This window comes from Canis lupus, chromosome 34 (assembly GCF_003254725.2).
Source record: "Canis lupus dingo isolate Sandy chromosome 34, ASM325472v2, whole genome shotgun sequence".
NCBI classification, from domain to species: Eukaryota; Metazoa; Chordata; class Mammalia; order Carnivora; family Canidae; genus Canis; species Canis lupus.
Genome location: NC_064276.1, coordinates 29,131,472 through 29,150,991, shown reverse-complemented (window position 1 = coordinate 29,150,991; position 19,520 = coordinate 29,131,472).

The window sequence follows — 19,520 nt, the reverse complement described above, 5'->3', positions numbered from 1 at the left end:
CACACTCCCTATCACAGAGGCTCTGTTCATCTATCTTTGTTGTTTATTTTTTAATACGTTTTAGCTTTTTTTAAAAAAGATTTTATTTATTTATTCATGAGAGACACAGAGAGAGAGAGGCAGAGACACAGGCAGAGGGAGAAGCAGACTCCTCGCAGGGAGCCCAATGCAGAACTCGATCCCAGGACTCTAGGATCACTTCCAGAGCCAAAGGCAGATGCTCAACCACTGAGCCACCCAGGTGTCCATATCTTAATTGTTTAGTTAGCAGGATAGCTTCTACTACATGCATAGAAATAAAAGGCTCATAAATCTTCTAAGGTACAAACATTACATACGCTTTCATTTCACTGTCCCGAAGAAGTCTCATGATTTAACCAGTATTGTTGAAAGGTACTAGAGAAGTACAATTCTAGTGCCAGAGCTATGCTAGCATTTGAGTATAAGAAAGTAAACCAAACAGAAAAAGCTTTTAACATCTTTGAAATTTTATCTTTTATTTAAATGAAGGCAAACTGAGTTTGCTTTTGATTTTTTGATAAGAGAATTTTAGAAGTTTTTAAAAATGTCTTATGTTTCCCTTCCTTTTTTTTAAACTTCTAGGTTATTAAGAAATTTCTTCTAGATTCAGTATGATATGTGAAAGCTTGGTTCTTGTCTCACAGAGTCAAAGAATGAATCTGGTGGACAACAGAGAGTGAGCAAAGCTATAAAACTTATTAAGCAGAGAAACAGAGAAAGCTCTCAGAAGTGAGAGGGTTACAAACAGGGTTACTACCACAGAGGGCTTTTATGGTCTGTCTTCTATAGGGAACTGACCAGGAAACTTGATAAATTTCTTATCAATATCAGGGTAGATATTTTGAAGAAACACCATGGACTTATAACTATCATAATAACAAACAAGATTTGTTTTTGTTTTTGTTTTTTTTGTAAATGTCAGGAGCCCAACCAAGGTGTCCTCTTCTCTCAGGTTAATATCTCCTCCATAATATTTATCTACATCTGGGATTTCTGTGATTACCTAGCAGCTATTAAAGGGGGATACTCCCTAATGCTTTGGAGCTAGGGAGCCACGTTTATTTTTTTCTGTTTTTACTGTCTTTTCTCTGTTTTCTTGAGATGGGTAGGAGCCTGACTCTGGGGCCTTTTGGGGTCCTTAGGGTTTATGGGAGCCCACAGATTCCTGGAAGCCTGACTCTCTCTGGGCCTTCCCCTTATCTTTGCCTGCCTAGCCCCATCTTCCCCTAACTCGTTCCTACATCAATTATGTCATTGTCAGAGATTGCAGTATGTAATTACCTAATTTTAAGTGTATTGTTAAGTGTATTATTTTTCTATTGCTACATAACAAATTACCACAAGTTTAGGAGCTAAAAACAATACACGCTTATTATATCTCATAATTTCCATGGGTCAGGAGTCTGGGGTTCTCAGTCAGAGTCTTTCTTAAAAGGTTGCCATCAGGTACTGGCCTAGTTGCAATGTCACCAAAGTCAGGAAGGGGAAAAAAACAAATCTGCTTCCAAACTTCAAGATTTTGGCGAACTGATCTTCCTGCTGCTATAGAACTGAGAACTATTTTCTTGCTGGCTATCACCAGCTGCTGCTGTCAGCTCCTACATGTCACCAATGGTTTCATGCCACACGGCCTTTGCCATAGGCCCTTGGAGAAAATGGTGTTTCAATCCTTCAGAGGCAATAAGATGAAGTCTCCCTTCTCCAGGAGGGTCCGGTTCCTCTTTTAACCTTTTCAATTGATTAAGTCCGTCCCAAACGGGATCATTTTGATTAACATAAAATCAGAAGTCAAAAAGTAATAGGATGAGACTAGCTTACAAAAGATTATGATTTTCATTTTGATGACACCATTTCTGGTTCTAATTCTGATGAAACCAGCAGCCATGTGGTGAGATGTCTCATGGACAGGCACAATTGGCGAGTAAACTAAGGCAGTTTCAGGTCAACAGCCAATGAGGAACTGAGGCCTTCCGTCCAAGAACCCATGAGGAACCGAATCCTTCCAACAAGCACATGAGTAAATTTGGAAATGCATGGTCTCCCAGGTGAAACTTCACAGGCACTTTGCCTACATACAGCCTGTGAGAGACCCAGAGATGGAGGACTGTTTAATCACAGTCTGACTGTGACCCACAGCAATATAATAAAAATAAATGTTTGTTTTACTAATCCTTTAAACTCTGGGGTAATTAGTTACACAGTGATAGTTCATATAATATTTTTTTTAAGTTTTTTTATTTATTTATGAGAGTCACAGAGAGGCAGAGACACAGGCAGAGGGAGAAGCAGGCTGTATTCCGGGAACCCGACGTGAGACTCGATCTGGGTCTCTAGGATCAGGCCCTGGGCTGAAGGAGGCGCTAAACTGCTGAGCCACCCGGGCTGCCCCTAATCTTTTGCATGATCATTTTTCTCCAAATATGTGTCAAGCATATATTTCCCTGCATTGTTTCTAATAGTACATATCTCAGTCTAGAGCAGTCTTCAAAGATCAGTAGATGAGTAAAAAACTAATATCTAAAATGCTTCACTGAACAAGCATCAAATTGTTCAAAAGTGAAAGCAGGTACATGAATTCAGTAAGCTCAAATAATTATACACAATTTGGATAATTTTAATATTTTAATAAATATAAATAATTTTAATATTTTAATAAATATAATTTTATGGACATGTTACACAAGAAATATTTTAGTTCAAAATCAAAGTACAATAGTAAAAATTGATTCAGAAACATGAAATGTTTAAGATACAAAAAAATAAAGTTAATCTGAATTATACGATTTTTAAAAATATTTTATTTATTTATTTGTTTGAGAGAGAAAAATAGAGCACAAGCAGGGGGAGAGGCAGAAGAAGAGGAAGAAGCAGACTCCGGGCCAAGCAGGCAGCCTGATGCAGGGCTCCATCCCAGGACCCAGGGATCAAGACCTGAGCTGAAAGCAGATGCTTAACTGACTGAGCCACCCAGGCACCCCCTAAATTACATAATTAAATGTTTCCCTTAAACTATATTTAAAAATAAGTTAAATTGTTCTACTAAGCCGAGTAGACATATATCTACCTTAAAATACAAGTATTCAATAAGTAAACACAGAAATATTCTTTAAACTAATGTTATTGGGGTTTTTTTTTTTTTTTAAAGATTTTACTTATTTATTTGAGAGAGAAAAAGAGAGCAGGAGCCTGGGGAAGGGCAGAGGGTGACCCCTTGAGCAGGAAGCTCAATGCTGGGGCTTGATCCCAGGACCCTAGGATCATGACCTGAGAGGAAGGAAGATGCTTAGCTGACTGAGCCACCCAGGCCTCTCTAACCTAATGTTATTAAAACAAGTGTTTTATTTTTCTTTCTTTCTTTTCTTTTTCTTTTTTTTTTTTTTTTTAAGATTTTATTTGAGATCAAGAGAGCGCACAAGCGGCAGGGTGAGGGGGGAGGCAGAGGGAGAGGAAGAAGCAGAAGACTCCCCACTGAGCAGGGAGCCCAATGGGGAGCTAGATCCCAGGACCGGGGATCATGACTCAAGCTGAAGGCAGACGTGTAACCAACTGAGCCACCCAGGTGCCCCAAAGCCAGTACTTTCTTATACAGTAGAAGTATGCCTTTCAATTTTAGCCTAGATTCACTCACAGAAACTGGTTTACTATATCAGGAATTCCCTCAGCTCTGGGTAGGTTTATTTCAAGCTATTAAACACTTGTGCTGATTTCATCTGACATTTAGTAGTGTGCAAGCTCTAACAGCTCAGTAACTCACATGAAAAGTGCAATTGCAAACATCCGAGGAGTGGAATTTGCCATGATTCATAAGAGCAAATACTGTATGCCACAAAAAATATAGGAACATTGCCAAAACAATACAGCTGATGACTACTCTTATTTCCCATCTCCTATAAACTGTGTACTATAGGAATTACTAGCAACCCTCACATTTTTATTCTAGAGAAGTAAGAAAGATACAACCCTGCATAAATATTACAAGTGCTTCTTGTGACATTATTGGGAAGGTTTTGTAAATGATGATATCCATAAGGAAAAACTATAGGAAATTATTCTGTACTTAATATCAATCCAGGTTGAAAACACTATTTGGCATATTTACATAAATATTTCACATATTTATTTGGCAATATATAAAATAAAGCTATATGTAATATGAACACATCTATAACTTTTGAGATTTTCTTTTTTTTTTAATTTTATTTATTTGTTCATGAGAGACATGGAGAGAGAAAAAGGCAGAGACACAGGCAGAGGGAGAAGCAGGCTCCATGCAGAAAGCTCAACGTGGGACTCGATCCCAGGTCTCCAGAATCATACCCTGGGCTGAAGGCAGCGATAAACCACTGAGCCACTGGGGCTCCCAACTTTTGAGATTTTCTTAAACTCAATGTGTATGTGTAATGTTTTTTAAGTAAAATATATAATATAGTCATATTCATACTATGTGATATACAACATGATATATTTTATACATTTTACTTTAAATACTTATATTTATTATCACCTTCAAATACTATACATTTATCCATGTATTATTTATAAAACCATATACTAATACTCATGAGTTCCTTTATTTCTAATACATTATTTTTGCTTCAGATAGTGATTTTCTTTATGCATTTTTAAAGATTTTGTTTATTAGAGAGATACAGGGAGAGCAAGCACACACAAGTGGGGAGAAGGGCAAAGGGAGAAGGATAAACAGACTCACCAGTGAGCAGGGAGCCCTATGTGGGGCTCCATCCCATGACCCTGAGTTCATAACTTGAGCCGAAGGCAGAAAACTGACTGAGACACCCAGACAACCTCAGATGGTGATTTTTGAACATAATTTAGTAATAAATTCTACTATACCTTCTTCCAAACGGTACTATGATTTAAGAATATATCTCTGGCAAAATATGGATTTGGTAAATTCTTATGAGAACATATATAATACTTCATTTTCAGGGTATACTACAGCAATGCTTCAAATATAGCTAGATGAGGCATAAATATTGATCCTTTATTTTATGAAAATGCAATATATATTATTACATAAAGATGAGTTGGAGATGATTGGAGAAGAAGGAAAAAGTATGTAATTATGTAAATGAATAAAAATTAAAAATCTAATAGAGAAGTATATCATGTTCATAAAATATATATACCAAATTTTATATTACAAATTCAAATATGCATATTATATTTCTTCTTTTTCTACCATTTCTTCTAAATCTGTATCCTCAAAAAAATGTTTTTTACCTCTTAGTCCTTGCAATAATTTTCATTCATCTTCTACTTTCTGTACATGTCTAAAATTAGAGGTTGAAAAATTTTGGGGGTTCAATGTATATTTGATATTATTTCCACATAAGAAAAAAATATTATTAAAACAGATCATACTCACTCATCATTAAAATTGCAGGATTTTACCTAAGTTTCCTCAATTAATCTCAGTGTTCTAGAGCACATACATATTTAACCCTGATATCCTTTCAACGAATTATCTATACTACAGTATATTTTATAGCTAGATTTTAAGTAGGCTACATGAAACAGAGCAACAACAAAAGTGTTATTTGCAAAAGAGAAGGGGAATCAAGATAGTGGTTCCCTCTAAAAGGGGCTCTGAAGAATGGGATGAGAAAGATGCAACACTATTGTTTACATGGGTTTATAGATGAATATATTATGATGGACTCTTCATTATATGCCTATATGCCTAATGTTAACTAAGTATTAATACATTTCTATTATTTCTAAAGTAGGACAAAAATCAAATCCACATACTAATAATTGAAGCTAGCCTTCAACACAGCCCTACTTCCAAAAACTTCTGTAGATGGCAAAACACTTCATAACCAAAGGGGCTGCCATTTACCCAAGCTACAATATGAGTGGTAATCCCCAGGGTTGAGCAGTGCAGTGGTCTACCAGTTGCTACTCTACATGAGTACTATTTATATACTTATATATTTATATATACTTATATATATATATACTTATATATATATTTATATATATTTATTTATATATTTATATTTATATTTATAAGAAATAAACCAAAAACATTGAAATGACAAAAAATTAGTAATGAAATAACTCCAGAGATTAAATTAAAAAAAAACATACTAATATTGAGTCATTAAAATGATGCAGTACTTCCCAGGTAAAAGTGTACCATATTGACTAAATGCTTAAAATAAACAAAGGAATCTTTAAAGCACTTAAAAAACTTGAGAAAAAGAAAGGGAATTTTTGTTAAAAACAAACAAACAAACAAACAAACAAAAAACGGAGTTGTTCTCAGAGTTGTTAACAGCAATAATCAACAAAAGTCTTAAGAAGAACAACGTGTATGAAGATTTTAATCCATCCCAGATTCTTAGCTTCTCCTAGTTACAGAGCACTTTATTTCTTTCAATACAAATACTAGGGGTGTCTGGGTGGCTCAGTCAGTTAAGTGTCTGACTCTTGATTTCAGCTCAGGTCCTGATCTCAAGGTTGTGGGACGAAACCCTGTGTCAGGCATAGAGCCTGCTTAAGATTCTCTCTCTCCCCCTATGTCTTCCTCCCTCTCCAAATACATACATACATACATACATACAGATACTGCATTCTATATAAAAAACAAGAGTTTAGCAAGACAATGTGTAAATACTCATCAATATCCTCTGTTTCATCTTGTCAGGGACTGTAATGATTAACATAAATGATTCAATTTTTTACTTTTTGGTCCTTGACTCTGCAAATTGTTGGTGTGATGAATAGAATGACCTTAACATTAATAACCAAGATATTATGCCCATAAAGACTTTAGAGATTAATAATTTTGAAGGTCAGAATATATAAGAAGAGTTTCCTGACAGATTAGTCAGGTATCACTTTAAAAATTGTTATTTTTTTTCTTACATTTGGAATCATTAACATGCCTATTTTTTTATTCTCCCACTATCAATAACAGAGAATCATGTGTTCTAGTTGATGCAAATGGGTATAGATGGGCACTATGCCTTATCTGTTGATCCTGCTATTGGATTATCACAGATGTGATGTGCTATGATCAACTTGTCTGAAACCATTATAAATGGCTGACTTTAAATCTTGTGGGATTATGACTGATCTAAATTTATGATTGACTGGTGCTCAACTAAATGTAATTGCCTTTCTAAGAGATAATTACCTACTAGAACTCACAGAACAGAGCAGTCTTATTTAAATAAGATTTAATTAAATAAGCCACCTCCAACCTCCTTATAACCAAAATGTGTGTGTGTGCATGCACATACATGAGTACACAGACATACTCTTTGGAAAATTAATTGAGATAGTTTTCCAACTTCTTCAGAGTAAATGGAACATTTTCTTTAAACATCTTCAAGCATAATATTAATACGGACACATTTAATAGCAACAATCTGAAAAAAATAGCAACCATCAACAATCTGTATAACTATGATTTTCAAATTCCCCAAGTATCAGAGGGGATTAGGAACTAACTACTTTATGAGGAAGATGTTGGTGCATATCACAGGTATGACTTCAGATCACTTTTCTTTAAAGTTGGGGTGGCAATTTACTTAGGATTATGTTTTTGTAAGACTGTTCCACTTTTTTTTTCTTCGGTTTCACATTCTGATGAAGGGACTGAAGTCAACTTTCTGGTTAGACTCTGATTAAAGTCAGAATGGTTTCCTAAATTTACTATATTGGGTAATAGCACTGTAACATCTAACCAGCAAACAATCGTTTCATAGAACTGTTTAAAGAAATACTCATGGAAGATTAGTATATACACATATGTATGTCCACTATGGGGTAAATGATAGAACAGAATAAAAATGAAATAATTTCCATGGAAAATGGGAACATTTATGACAATTATGATTTAAAAATTACTCTGCTGTTTTTAGAAAATGACAGAGAGAAAAAATAAAATAACATGGTAAACAGAAAAAAGAAAGGATGCGAGAAAGCATGTTATTTTTATTTGGTGCTTGAGCATATAATTTTTGTTTCTAATAGACAAGTTTTGGATATCATGCTTGTTTATTTAATGCTCCTTCTGACTTTGCTCACTATTAGAATGACTTAGGAATCCTTTTATAGCTGCCATCTTCTCGGAGTTTGATGATAAGATCTGAAATAGATGGCATTATTCGTATCATGAAAGTGAAAACTGAAATTGAGAAAAAAAACTAAAAATATATGAAATCATCTTTTTTAAAAAAATATTTTATTTATTTATTCATGAGACACAGAGAGAAAGAAGCAGAGACACAGCAAAGGGAGAAGCAGGCTCCATGCAGGGGGTTGGGCTGGACGTGGGACTTGATCCCGGGACTCCAGGCAGGATCATGCCCTGGGCCAAAGGCAGGTGCCAAACCGCTGAGCCATCCAGGGTTCCCCTATATGAAATCATCTTAAAGAGATCAAATATAGTACTTCATAACAATGTACTAGTGAATAAATTCATTAACATTTCTATCACATTCTGGGCATACATGTGGTACACAGTTATAATTTTTATAAATTTGCATAATTTCAAATACATTAGTATTATTAAAAGATAAATAAAAGTTCAGATTTAACCTCTTTAAATACTCCTAACATTGATAATATCTTTTAATTTTTAATGGACTGTGTAGGTAAAGGTGACTAGAAAAAAATTTTGAGTTAAAATTTTTATTAAATATTAAATAATGATTACTTAAACTATATTTAAATTCATATGAAAACATTAAGTATCAATTTCACCAACTATTAGAACAATCACATTGTTAATCACGTTTTTCATTTGGCAAAAATGGCATGTATATTTAACTCCAAAATATTTCAACAAAAATTCAGTAAATAAAAAAATTATTTCCTGACAAAAGAATTTATAAATTCTAAAACAAATCTATATTTATTTACAAGTCATTTCATATGCTATTACTATTTCCAGATGGTTTATATGCTATAAAAATTTTTAGCCTTGCTTCGAGCAGAATATCGGCCTATAAAAATACAAATTCTATATTGGAAGCAGATTTTTAAAATATCTTCAAAAATGAAACTATTTAAAATATTTAAAATATTTTGTTTTAATATATGAAAATAGAATCAATGGATAAAATCCTATGACTTCTTAAGAAATAATGATAAACACCTAAGAAGGATAAATACCTAGAAAATTCATGTGACCTCTTCGCCCTCCTCCGTCATAAAAACATCTCAGTAAATCATGTAATGGAAAAACAGTTTCTTGAGAGTAATGTTTATATAGAAAAAAACTCAAATCACTTATAAAGGATTTTATTAGGGATTTAGGAAAAAGCCATGATTGAATGCCTGCTATAGACTGTTTTGGTGCTAAGTGCAATACATGTGTTATCCTCACAATTACTTGTTACTTTAACCTATTTTACAGGCCAGAGAACTGATACCTAGGTAAGTAAAAACATTTGTAGTCTCACTCCTAATTACTATTAGAGCTGACACTCAAATGAAGATTAGGGACTATAAAGACTAGTCTTAGACATAAAACTATAATGCAGTGTGTTATAACAAGTTATTGATTTTTACCTTATTATTATTACCCAGTAAATAATATGAGTTATTTCTGGTAGTATTGCATAACTTAAATAAAAGATATATGATGAATCAAACATTAGATTCCGCTATATTGTTTTATAAATAATACTCCTTATAATTATTATCATACTACATGACACACTTGAAAACATTACATAGTTCAGAGTAAATTTGGTCTTACCTTTGAGTAGTATTCACTATGGTATAATGTAATACAATAAAATAAGTATAAAACCAATATAGAAATAATCTAAAAAATTCAGTACTATTTGGTTCACTTTTTTTGTAATTATAAAGATTAATGTAAAAAACTAGAATGGAAATATTATATATGACAATATTATCTTATCATTAATAGAAAAAATTAATTATAGATTCGATACTACCTCAATCAAAATTCCAGACAGTTATTTTGTAGACATGATAAACTGATTTCAAAATTCATACAGAGGGCAGCCTGGATGGCTCAGCGGTTTAGTGCCGCCTTCAGCCCGGGGCATGATCCTGGAGCCCCGGGATCGAGTCCCATGTAAGGCTCCCTGCATGGAGTCTGCTTCTCCTTCTGCCTATGTCTCTGCCTCTCTCTCTCTCTTTCTCTCATGAATAAATAAATAAATAATATTTTAAAAAATAAATAAATAAATAAAGTTCATACAGAAATATAAAAGAGCCAGAATAGCCAACGCGAACTAGAAGAACAAAGTTGGACAACTGACATTACCTGACTTTAAGAATTACTATAAAGCTGCAGTATTCAAGACAGTGTGATATTGGCAAAAGAATGCACAAATAAATCTGTGAAACAGAATAGAGAATAGAGAAATAAACTCCTATAATCATAGTCAACTGATCTTTGACAAAGAAGTAAAGACAATACAAAAGAGAAAAAAATAGTTTTGTCAACACAAGGTGCTGGAAAAACTACATATTTGCATAAAAAAAGAATATAGATTCAGACCTATACCCTTCACAAAAATTAACTCAAAATGGATCACAGACCTGAATGTAAAATGCAAAAGTATAAGACTAGAATATAACACTGGAAGAAAATCCAGATGACCTTGGGTTTGGCAATAAACACCAAAGACATAATCCATGAAAGAAAGAATTGATAAGCTGGACTTCATTAAAATTAAAAACTTCTGGTCTGGAAAGACAATATCAAGAGCATCCAGGAAAAAAAGGCTACCAACTGAGAGAAAATATTTGCAAGAGAGACATCTGCTAAAGGACTTATCCCAAATTTACAATAAACTCTTAAAACTCAATATGAAGAAAATAAACAAATCAATTAAAAATTAGCTCAAAGGTCTCAAAAGACACTATCAAATAAAATACACAGATGGCAAATAGGCATATGAAAAGATGTTCCACATCATATCTCACCAGGGAAATGTAAATTAAAACAACAATAAGATACCAGCTACACACCTACTTACAGTGGCCAAAATCCAGAGTAATGACAACACCATATGCTGGTGAGGATGTGGAGCAACAGGAACTCTCATTCATTGCTGCTGGGAATGAAAATGGTACAGCCATTTTGGAAGACAGTTTGGCAGTTTGTAACAAAACTAAACATGATCCCACCATTTGATACAACGATCACACTTTTTGTTGTTTACTCAAAAAAGCTGAAAATGTATGCATACACAAAAACCTACACTGTGATACAGAGAGCAGATTCATCCTCTTTTGCCAAAACATGGAAGCAACCAAGATGTCCTTCAGTAAATCAAGTGATTAAAAAACAAACAAAAACTATGGTAAAATTATACAATGGATTATTCTTCAAATCTAACAGAAATGAGCTATCAAATCATATAAAGACATGGAGGAAATAAAAATGCATATTACTTACAGAAAGAAGTCAATTTAGAAACCTTGCAGACTATTTGATTCCAACTATATAACATCCTGGCAAGGGCAAAACTATGGAGACAGTTAACAGATCAGTGATTGGGGGCACCTGGGTGGCTTAGTGGTTGAGTATTTGCCTTTGGCTCAGGTCATGATCCCAGGGTTCTGGGATAGAATCCTGCATCAGGCTCCCCACAAGGAGCCTGCTTCTCCCCCTGCCTCTGTGTCTGCTTCTCTCTCTATGTCTCTCATGAACAAACAAAATCTAAAAAAAAAAAAAAAAAAAAAAAAAAAAAATTAAGGAAACAGGGACATCTGGGTGGCTCAGTGGTTGAGTGTCTGCCTTTGGCTCAGGACATGATCTCTGGTGCAGGGATCGAGTGCCATATCGGGCTCATTGTGAGGCACCTGCTTCTCCCTCTGTCTATGTCTCTGCCTCTCTCTGTGCATCTCTCAGGAATAAATAAATAAAATCTTTTAAAAAATTTAAAAAACAGAAGATCAGTGACTGTCAAAGGTTTGTGGAATGTGAAGAATGAATATGTGGAACACAGAGGATTTTTTAAGGCAATCAAGCTACTTTGTATGATACTTTAAAGGTAAACACATGTCATATAAATTTGTCCAAACATACAGAATTAATTACACCAAGAGTGAGTTCAAATGTAACTATAAATTTGAGTGAAAATGATATGTCAATGTAGGTTCATGAATTGTAACGAATTTATCACTCTGGTGGGGTGAGTTGTTAATAGGAGAGGCTACTTGTATATGGAGGCAGAGTAATATATGGGAAATCTATGTACCTTCCATTCAATTTTTCTGTGAACATAAAAAGTGCTAAAAAGGTATTTTTAAAATAAAAATAAATAAATGAGTTGCATTAGATACAATCTATCCTCAATTGGTATATGTATAAAAGGACAAAATTCTTTAAAACTCAACCTGTATATAGATTTAGAATAGATTTAAATATATATAACTGCCGTGAAAGAGCATCAAAAGAGCAGATGGTATAGCCATTATTTTTAGAAATTAGATTGCCTATGATTTCAGCCTTAACATGGGTATTGAATTTATATATATATATTTTTTGAATTTATATTAACATATATAGAAGACTATGAAAACTCTGCTGATAGCCAGAAATTATAAAGAGGCTTGGGGTAAGCAGAAATACCAACTGTGGGACTTCAGATGCTCTGTGAAAAAAAAAAAAAAATAGCCAATGAAATGAAACTTTTTGAATAACATATTTCGGTAATATAATAAAAAATAATTTCCATAAACTGATACCCTTTTAATTGTTCTTTGCATTTATCATGTGGTCCTATCTGCCATGTTAATGTATGTAAAACATAATCTATCATAGTGCTTGACACATATGGCACTCACAAATGGTTCTTTATTTCCCTGCCATTTCCACTGGTTGTCATTAGTCTCCTGATTTTGGTCTCTTCTCTTAGCCCTTGTTTTGCTAAAATATACACGTCTCAATATTAACAATAAATATTTAACCACCTTTTATTGTGATATTATTTATAGGTAATAAAATTTATCACATTGTAATGTACAACCTGGTGACTTTTGAAAATGTATACAGTTATGTAAACATCACCACAGTTACCTTAAGAACATTTCAGCTGCCTCATTTCCCCTCTGACCCTGACTCTTCTTAGACTTCTAGGGTTTTCTCTGAGTGGAGCTCTCCCCTTTAGCACTCTGTCCTGTGAACGTTTGTACCTGGGCCTCCCAGAACTCCAACTTCATTACCTGCCCTTAGGGAGTCTGCAGAGGTTGTCTTGGGTCTCCCCATGGCCTGCAGCACAACCTGGAAATCCTCTCCAGATGGGAAGTGAGGCAATTTAGGATCTACCCTTTTATTTCCCATCTCTCAAGGATCACTTTTCCCTATTGCCTGATGACCAGTGTTATTTATTTTGTCTCTTTAATGTTTTTTTGGTTGCTTCAGCTAAGAGAGCAAATCTGATCCCTGTTATTCCTTCTAGGCTAGAGGTACAAGCGGTTTATTTATACAAGCCAAATTAGGCTTGCCTTCTCAGGGAAGCTTTAATGCCATATGTAGTTATCAAACTTCATGCCACAAGTCTAAGATGCTTCACAATAATTCAAATATGTAAAACGGACAACTTAAAATATGGGTTACTAGGAATAGTTTGGAAGTAAATAGGAACTACATCTATTTCCATGATGGTGTCTAAAGAAAAATAAAATTCTGAAAAATGCTTCTTACCCTGCTCGATATATATGAACTGACTTGGAAAGACACCAGAGATTTTCTGGCATAACTAATACTGGCTGCTTCTAAAGAAGGTGCTTAGAAAATATTCTTCCTAAATTGTCTCCCCCCCCTCCTTATCTTCTATAAGGAAATATTAGTGTGTTCTATATTATTTCTGTTTTATTTTTGTTCTTTAGTTATATCTCTGAATTTGAAAGTGAGCAAATTAATTATATCTATATTCTTTGCTTTCTTATCTATTTTTGCGTTTATCCTTGTATTCAATTCCTATTACTCTTTTTATTTGCCTATGACTAAACTTTGATGCTTACCCATTTGTAACTGATCACTACTATATAATTCTGTTTATAGGTAAACATATTAATAATGTATTAAAATATATAGTAGAAGGTTTAATGGGATAGATAATGTTGCTTGTATCTTCAAAAGTTAAGATGTTGTACTATAGTGATATGTAACTTTTATTTCACATTTCAGGAGTTACAAATCAGTTGTCTTAGTTACATTATCTTATATCGAAAATCAACACTCTACAACCTGCAAAATGCCTACTTTCATACTATAAAAACTGTATTACAGGAAATTAAAAGATTTTTATGAGAGCTATAGAATTATTGTAAATTATAACTAGTATATATCATAAACACATATATATCTAAAATAGTTCAATTTTTACAGAAAATTCAGTTACCTTATATTTTTTTTTAAATTATCACTTTCTTTTATATACCATTGATATGATATGCTTATTTCCTTAGAATAAATGCTAAAAGCTGCAATAAAGTAGGTTTCCTGGTTAAGGAAACTGAATGACATACTTGGTCTAGTAAAGACAGCTATAAATAAAAAATGTTTTTGTTTTTTTTTTTTTAAATAAAAAATGTTAACAAAGCTTTTTGCTTTGCAACAAACTTTTTTATGTTTATTATTTTGTAACTTACAAAAGATGTCCGGGAGGAAAAAACAAAAACAAAAAGCAAAAAACCTAAAAGACTATTAGCTTAAAAGAGTTTGAGCCACACATTGTTGTGCCCAAGATTGCGAATCCGAGAAACCACCAAAGAGCCGACACCGATGCAAGTGCACGAGGGTTTATTAGCAAGTTCGAGCTTGGGTCCAAGTGTGCCCGACACAGCAGAGCAGGGACTTGGACCTCGAAGTGGGTTACAGCTGGGTTTTTTATAGGCTGGTCTAGGGGATTTTCAGAAGGGGTGGAAGAATTTCTCCAAGTTCTGTTTACATTCTGATGTGGGGCTTTCAAGGGCATTGAGCTCTGTTCTTATTCTAATATGAGACTTTCTACCATGGGCGTGGGCTCTGTTGTCTTTCTGATATGGTATTACCCGCCGAGGACATTGAGGACATTCTGCAGTTTTTCCCATAAAGTTCAGCTCTTATTCACAGGGGCCTAAAATGGCTGTACTTGTGCTAATGCTAAACTTTAGGTGGGATGGCCTTAATTTTTCTCGGCCTCCACAACATTAACATTCATACTGCATGTTAAAACAATCCAGACTGGGGCACCTGGGTGGCTCAGTTGGTTAAGAATCTGCCTTCAGCTCAGGTCATGATCCCAGAGTCCTGGGATCTAGTCCTGAGCCCTGCCTGGGGCTCCAGGCTCAGGGAGGAATCCGCTAATCCTCTTCTCTCCACCTCTTTCCTTCAGCTCCTCCCTCCTGCTCAGGCTTTCTCCAGCACAAGTTCTCTCTCAAATAAAATCTTAAAAAAAAAAAAAAATGTATACAGACTTATCATGCTTGGTACTTAATAAGATAGTTTGTAAAGTAGTATAAAGTGATCTTTAAAGGTCAAATACAATGGGGACACCTGGGTGGCTCAGTGGTTAAGCCTCTGCCTTTGGCTCAGGGTGTGATCCTGGAGTCCTGGGATCCAGTCTCACTAGGAGCCTACTTCTCCCTCTGCTTCTCTATCTCTCTGTGTCTCTCATGATAAATAAGTAAAATCTTTTTTTTTTAAAGGTCAAATAAAATGGTTATTCTCATTCTTCCTTGTTATGCTTAATATATACTGATTTTTGTTTAGATTTATAAAATGATTTAGTACTAATGATTCTGTCTCTGACTTAATCTTTCCACTTCTCTAATTATTTAACTTCTGTCTCTTGTTTAATCTCTTTGGGTGATGGAATCTTATTCTCTTGGAATTACTTTTCTATTTTTGTCTATTTTTATGTGTGTCTCACATTTTTGTCTATCATATTAAGCACATCGAATGACTTAACATCTTAGCATGTGGTTTCTTGGCCTGCATGTTAATCAATCTTTGTATCACATTTATATTCCATGTTGGTCAATCATCCAGCTTCATCTCATATACTTCATTATGTCTTTATCAGATGACTAAAAAATATTCATTTTGACCAAGTCTGTTTTCTAGAAATATTATATTATCCTTCTATTAATAAACTAAGTATAAGGTATGTATAAAGCTAATCACAAGAAAGCATATACATATACACACACACAGTATGCTAACTACTTTCTATATGAAAAATTGGTTACAGGACAGGTTTTCATTATTTCAGTGATTTTTCTGGGGAGTAGAGAAATAGAACTCCACAGGGAGGTTTAAGTGCAGATTTGGAGACAGTAGTGAGGGCAGATAACATAGGAAAATTTGGTATCTTTTTTCTTGAATAGAAAACACTAACATGTAGTTACAGCTGAATTACTAAGCTAATTAAATTACCTTAATTCAATATGCAACCTTTATAAAAAGAGATAAAATTAGTCATTTATTTAGTGAATGTTATTAGTCCCACCATTACACTAAATTAGAATTTTCTCAAAAGTAATAAACACATTCAAAACCAAAACAGTTAAAAAAAAAAAAAAAAAAAAAAAAAAAAAACAAAACCAAAACAGTTCATTCATTTTGGCATAAATTGTTGAAAGAATATATGTGATTTTAGACACTTCCTAGTCAATGATGTATAAATAAAAGATGTTATTCAAATGAATAAATTGGTTATAAAGAACATAAACTATGACTAAAATATCAGAACTAGTAATACTGTTTTTAGAGCTTGAAAACTGAGAAGAGCTATCGTGACAGCATTTCAATACATATGAAATGTTCTAAGAATTAAAGCACTGAGTAACTTCAATTGTGAACATTTTACTTTTATAACAGAAGTCATCAGAGAAAAATAATATAAAATATTATTTTGATTCATTTTTATCATTACTATATTTTCATCCAATTGTTTTGTACCTCCATGTGAATAGTGCACTTAATTCTTCACATGTTGGATGCAAACATTTTGTGCCTTCTACAAGTGCTTCAATGACCTTTTTTCTCTTAGTTGTTATGTGACCTATGCTGCATAGCCTTTTTTTTTTTTAAATTACTTACAGAGATGAGTGAAAATCCTCTACTGTCCTTTGTGTAGATTTATATTTTTATTTAGTTCTACCAGTTTTTGGCTTATGACTATGTTACTAAGTACAATTCAAATTAGAATTTTTGTAACTTTTTTTGGATAAACCTTACTATTACAATAAAGTATTTCTCCTTCTTGCTTTTATTATCATTTATATATTATTGTTCTATCATCCTTTTTTTTCGATCTCTTGAGTTATATTTCTTTTTTTAAAGATTTATTTATTCATTCATGAGAGATACAGACTGAGAGAGAGAGTCAGAGACACAGGCAGAGGGAGAAGCAGGCTCCTCACAGAGAGCCTGATGAGGGACTCGATCCCAGATCCCGGGATTACAACCTGAGCCAAATGCAAGTGCCCAACCATTGAGCCACCCAGGCATCCCTTGAGTTTTATTTCTATCATAATACAATCGAACAATATTACTTTAGTAACTTGAATATTTAGTTCATTTACAAAAATGTAATTATGTACACAAATATATTTATATAATATTTGACACCATTATTTAATGTTCCTTTGTCCATATTTCTTGACTTTGGCGATTAAACAAACATTTTAATACATTTTTCTATATTAAGTTGCTATATATTTTATTGGTTCCTTTAGATACACTATTTTTCCTTGACTTCTTTTTTTTTTTTTTTTTTAAGATTTTTTTTATTTGAGAGAGAGAGAAAATGGGGCAGGCAGAGTTAAAGGAAGCAGTAGACTCCCCGCTGAGCAGGGAGCCTGACAAGACTGAAAAGCAGACACTTAACTAACTGAGCCACCCAGACATCCCTTTCCTTGACTTTTTACAGTTTAAAAGCAATCTGTACTTTTATAGTGTCCCTGATATTGCTAGAATCATAGAACACTTCACCAGGCATGTTTTTCCTGATTTTGAATTATTTTTGTGGGTTTTTATTCTCCACACATTTCAAATTTTATAAGACATTACATTTATTTTTATACTGCCAATAATCACTTATATTTTCCTACATATTTACCCTCTCCAGTATACTTCAGTTCATTTTTAATTTCCATATTTCTATTAGGAAACATTTTCCTTTTGCCAGAAGGTTTCCCTTCAGTATTTATTTTAGGCCAGGCTGACTCACTATGCATTTTTATCAGTTTTATATATGTCTGAAAACATAATTTTTATAGCTTATATTTTTGATTAGAGGGTAATTTGTAGGCAGTAAGTTTTCCTATACTATAATGATATCATCCTGTTTTCTTTTGGCTTCCTTTTTCTTCTTTTCCCTTTTTCTTTCTTTCTTTCTTTCTTTCTTTCTTTCTTTCTTTCTTTCTTTCTTTCTTCTTTCTTTCTTTCTTCTTTCTTTCTTTCTTTCTCTTTCTTTCTTTCTTTCTTTCTTTCTTTCTTTCTTTCTTTCTTTCTTTCTTTCTTTCTTTCTTTCTTTCTTTCTTTCTTTCTTTCTTTCTTTTCTTTCTTTCTTTTTCTCTTTCTGGAAGTCAGGTGAATGTCTATAGTTGCTTTCTTAAGAGTAGTGTGATTTTTTTATTCTGGCAGCTTTTTAAGATTTTCTTTTTAATTTTAAGTTATAGTGTTTTGCTACAATAAACATAGTTGTAGCGTCCTCTGCATTTTACTACTGTGTTTCACACAACTGCTTGGACAAAAGATGTCTTTCATCACCTTGGGAAAATTCATGGTTGTTAATGTTTTCTCAATATTGCTTTTAACTCATTCTTTCTACTATCTCCTTCTGGGACTGATTACCTGTTAAAATTGTTGAGTCAGTCTCACATTTGTCATAAACTCTTTTCCTCCATTTTCCTCTCTTTCGGCTTCAGTTGGATATTTTCTATTGACCTGTGTTTTAATTGACGAGTTTTGTCCTCTTCCACATCTAATTTGCTCTACAATCCTTTCCAGTAGTTATTCATTCCATATATTCATTTTCTAATTGTAGTAAATTCAATTTTATATTTTTTTTTAATTCCAAAACTTGGTGCAAATCCTCCTCTCTTTCATCTATGTTTTCTACTTTTCCATCCTTCTTTCACTTCTCTTTTTATCACTTTCATTTTTTACTTTTCTCTTAAAGAGATTTTTCATTTTAAATTTGCTTTTAATATAAAATGTAATAACATAGAAAATGAGAAATATTAAATGAGGTCACACAAGAGAAAGAAAAAAATTGAATTGTTCACCTATTACTAGTGTGAGAATTCTTCAGATAGTTTTTGACAAAAAAAAAAAAAAAAAAAAAAATCCAGCTACCAGAAAGTTAGCTATATGAACAAGCTGATTTCAATTTGAGCAACACAATTCTTATTAGTCAGTATAAAATCAAAGGTTATTATATTTAAATGTAAGCAAAATTTAGGATTCTCCTTGATTAAACTAATTCCACTTGCAATTTAAACAATCTGATCTTCTCTTTAATCCAGCCAACAGATCT